Source organism: Armigeres subalbatus, chromosome 3 (genome assembly GCF_024139115.2).
Source record: "Armigeres subalbatus isolate Guangzhou_Male chromosome 3, GZ_Asu_2, whole genome shotgun sequence".
Taxonomy (NCBI): Eukaryota; Metazoa; Arthropoda; class Insecta; order Diptera; family Culicidae; genus Armigeres; species Armigeres subalbatus.
In genome coordinates, this window is record NC_085141.1 from 164,765,808 (window position 1) to 164,770,528 (window position 4,721).

Genomic DNA, 4,721 nt, shown 5'->3' on the forward strand with positions numbered 1-4,721 from the left:
TTGGGACATCATGGGTCATCAAAACCGTCTTTGAATGGAGAACTTGTGATCCACAGCAGCAGATTTTCCAGGTAGCCACAAGCATATAAAAAAAACTCATATGTGCGACTATAACGCTGTCACAGTGCAAACATGCTTTATACTGGCTTATAGAGCCTGACTTATATAGCTTTATATTGCCGAAAAGGTGAAATATAGTGCTAATGGTTACTTGGGGTTTTCGTCACTCAAAGCTCCAATATATCGGCACCAACAATTCAAAAGTGCGAAACTGCTTTTGTAAACAAGAGCCTCTCACGTCGCTGGTCCTGAAAAGTTCAGACGATGCAGAATAGATAAAAACTATCTTACGATGTATATTGACCATCCAGGAGCTGTACTGCACATGATTAAATACATCTAGAAACTTTGTGTGGCGAAAAAGCAGATTAAGATTTTAAGTCTTGCAATCAAGAATAGTTTGGATGACTCAGAATATCTCTAAAATATCTTACGATATCCGTAGGCTTCCCAGAAGGTGTAATGGCTATAATTGAATACATTTTAAAGCTTTGAGTACCGAAAAGAGCTGTAGATCTCAAAGTCCCGAGCTCACGGACAGTTTGGATTGCTCAGAATATCTCGAAACTTCTTTCTTCTTATTGGAATTACATCTCCACACTGGGACAGAGCCGCCTCGCAGTTTAGTGTTCATTCAGCACTTCCACAGTTACTAACTGCGAGGTTTCTAAGCAAAGTTACCATTTTTGCATTCTTATATCAGGCAAACACGACGATATAAGGCATAAAAGGCCCAGGGAAGACGAGACAATTTTCAATCCGAAAGTTGCCTAGACCGGCACTGGGAATCGAATCCAGCCACTCTCAGCATGGTCTTACTTTGTAGCCGCGCGTCTTACCGCACGGCTAAGGAGGGCCCCTATCTCGAAACTATCTTACGATATTTGTTGACTACCCAAGAGGTGTAATCGTGTAATGGATATAATTGAAGCTTTGATTACTGAGAAACGATATTCTTGCTGCTGTAGATATCATGTTCCAAGCTCAAGGACAGTTTGGATTGCCCAGACTATCTTAAAACTAACTTACGATATCCGTTGACCTCCAGGGAAGTATGATGGATATAATTGAGTTCATATTGAAGGTTGAGTGCCGAAAAGAGCTTCTTAGCAGCTGTGGATCTCAAATCCCGAACTCGAGGACAGTTTGGATTGTCCAGAATATCACAAAACTATTTTACGACATCTGTCGACCGCCCAAGAGATGCAATGGATACAATTGAATGAATATTGAAGATTTCAGTACAGAAAAAAATATTTTTTGCAGCTGTAGATCTCAAGTCTTGAACTCAAGGACAGTTTGGATTGCCCAGAATATATTGAAACTAACTTATGATATCCGTTGGCCTCCCGATTTATCAAGCGCACAAATAATGAATCATCCTGAAAAGACATCCGAGTGGTCTTCCTTCAGAGGTAACCAATCGGGGAACTATTCAGCGTAGTGCGTTGTTTGGTTTTCTGGAATTTCCCCGATATGAGGGGCAAGTTGAAAGGATGCATATAAAATATCCATATACAAAATATTTGTTTTCAACTTTGAAAAAACCGTTTCAACTTGCCCCGATATACAAATTGCGTCTTGGATTTTGAAGCCGTGCTCCTTTTTTAAAATTCTCTGCCCAGGGGACCCTTGAGGGTTCACAAGATACCCCAAACTTCAGTTAATTTTTGGTTTAATCTTGAAGAGCGATCCAGTGTTGCGCAGTGTAATCAATATCACAAAATAAAATTCAAGATGGAAATAATGCGTTTATCACACAATATAAGCAAAGCCCTACCCCGTACTGCTAATCTTTTTTTTTTTATCAAATCGCTTCTAGAATTTAGAAGAGTTTCAAAAGTGTCTCCGTATGCTTCGGAGTCATTTTTTTCTCCAAATTTTATCTTTTATCTTCATGTAATCTTTATTCGCCAATAAAGATTCGCGAGTCAAGTGGCTAGTACTCTAAACACAAAATATGGAGGCAAATGCTTAATATAGGAATTTAGCAAGGCATCGTAGCAAAGGTAGATCCAAAGACGCATGGCCACCTTTATGAAGCCTTAACAAACACATGAAGGTAGTTGACGCTTATTTTGTGATGCTCATTTTGCACTATTCTTCCTTATATCTTACAGCATATACATGTTGAGTTATATTGCATGCAATTGAAATCTGCCATAAAAACGAACACGTGATCAAGTTTTATGAATTCGAAGATGTTGCACCAAACATTGAATTCAATAAATCGTTTTGAGTTTCCAACCGAGCTTGATAGCTCCTACAGCTCTTCTACGGTGTAGACATTGTAGAGTTCCTAAGCTTTTAGTGCTTGGAGGGAACCAAACATGATTTCATCGCAACATGATATAGGGGGAATGACGGCTTTGGCAGGTTTTGTTCTATTATTGTCAGGGTTTTTTTTATGACTGATTATGCTCAAATTTGGTCTAAACATTCTCTGCATATAAAAGAATATTGTGGCTAAATTCCATAAAATTTGGTTAACAAAAACCCCCCTGACAATAATAGAACAAAACCTGCCAAAGCCGTCTTTTCCCCTAGCTTTTTAAATTTAATAGGGTAACGATAGGAATTTCCGGTAGGGACTCCGTTCACGGTATTAGCTTGCCGAGAATATTTGCTGTTTCCCTATTGCAATTCTAATTTATGAAAATTCTGCTTTGAATTCATACAACTTTTCTACCTTTGAATAACCCAATTTGGTAGCTTGGTCATGACCGTTAATCATTGTCAGAAATTAATTTAATCCCTAAACATAATCTTTAATCTTGTAGTTGAATGATTCAATCATATTGAATTCAATCATCAATTTGAGATTGTATTCATTAACGCTCTCGTGTAGGTATATGATTGCAAAAGGTGACATACACATCCTAGAAAACGGTGTATTTTATGGAATCGGGTTACGATGGTAATTATTTTCGATACAAAGTGGAGCATTCAAAACGCTCAATATGTGTCGTTCTACGACTAATTTGTTATATATTAATATTTACAGAAAGTTATTTCGATTTATACATTCTGAACACGTTTTAAAAACTTATATTCCATAATCAATATTGCTTCTGGTGGACTTGAATATCGAGAATCAATCCATGTGCCTATGTAGTGATTTACTATATAACAAATTTCCTGTGATTGTAATTTTTAATGGTGATTGTAATAATCTGTAGCAAAATCTGATTTTCATGATTATGATTCATTATCATTTTAAGTTTTGAAATAAGAAATTCAGAGATTGAATTTTTCAAAAACAACATTTTAGTTTTTTCGATAACTGATTAATTATTTTATCGAATATTCCTAAGTTTTTTTTTGTTTTTAAGCCAGAAATAAATCCAGCTGAATTACTAGAATGGAATTTAAGTTTGTAACTTGTAATCGATAAGTTCTGTTCAATGAACTAGTTTACGATCAAATTAAAAAAATGATAAAGCGATTATTCTAACAATGAAATGTTTTTGCTTAAATATAACATAAGTCACTATTGGAATGACGAGTCTCACTGATAAATTTGAAATTCATTTAATCAAACACATACAAATGTTTTACAAAATCGGTGCAGTTGTGTTGAGAAATTATTAACGCGTATCCCGAAAAAAATATTTTTTTAAAACATTTCTGATGGTAATTACCTATATTACATTTGACTTTTCAATTTCCATTTTAGGAAAAGCGATTATTATTTAAAAATAACTCTTTTATGCTCATTAAATCGGGGTCCTTAAAAGGACCATTTGCAAAAAAGTACCTGAAAAAGAAAACGATATTTTGTTTCTGGTTGTAAAATAAATTCAATTTGCCTGATTAAGCTCGCTCGCCACGGATGCGACGTGCCAGCTGAATATCCTTTGGCATAATGGTCACTCGCTTGGCGTGGATTGCGCACAAGTTGGTATCCTCGAAGAGTCCCACCAGGTAGGCCTCGCTGGCTTCCTGCAAAGCCATAACAGCCGAGCTCTGGAAGCGCAAATCCGTCTTGAAGTCCTGGGCAATCTCGCGGACCAACCGTTGGAAGGAAGCTTGCGAATGAGCAGCTCGGTCGATTTCTGGTAGCGGCGGATTTCTCGGAGTGCCACCGTGCCAGGGCGGTAGCGATGTGGCTTCTTCACTCCTCCGGTAGCGGGAGCGCTCTTCCGGGCTGCCTTGGTGGCCAGCTGTTTGCGGGAGCCTTTCCTCCGGTGGATTTACGTGCTGTCTGCTTGGTACGAGCCATTTTCCGTATTGATTTGGTGGAGTGGTGTTATCCTGACTGAAGTTTAGAAATATAGTGACACTGAAGGGAAGATGTGTCGGTATTTATAAGGATTTTCGATGTTTGTTGGAAGGATCTAAAAAGGGGCACGAACTGTGCGATTTGTGCAGCTGCAAAGCAGATGCATTGCTTTGCCTTATGTACACTCTTCCCTACTGCAGAAGATCTTTAAAGGGAACACTAGTTACCTGAATGATCCTTTCTCGTATATTTATTTTTGAAGATTAGGTAGAAGACACACATCCAAAAAAATGAGTTGGAAGAAGACTGCGAAAGATTGGTATGTTATATTGTTCATTGATTTGCCATTCTAGCACATATAATACGTTCTCAAGCTCACTCATTTAAAAATTATAATGTTTTTTTTATTTATTTTGTCTCACATGATTTTAATTCAAGA

At 37.4% G+C, this 4,721-nt stretch overlaps 1 pseudogene; it reads right to left on the reverse strand.

Annotated features, from left to right (window-relative positions):
- Window positions 1–3,706: 3,706 nt before the first annotated feature.
- LOC134220974 (histone H3-like) lies at window positions 3,707–4,282 on the reverse strand (annotated as a pseudogene).
- Window positions 4,283–4,721: the final 439 nt, after the last annotated feature.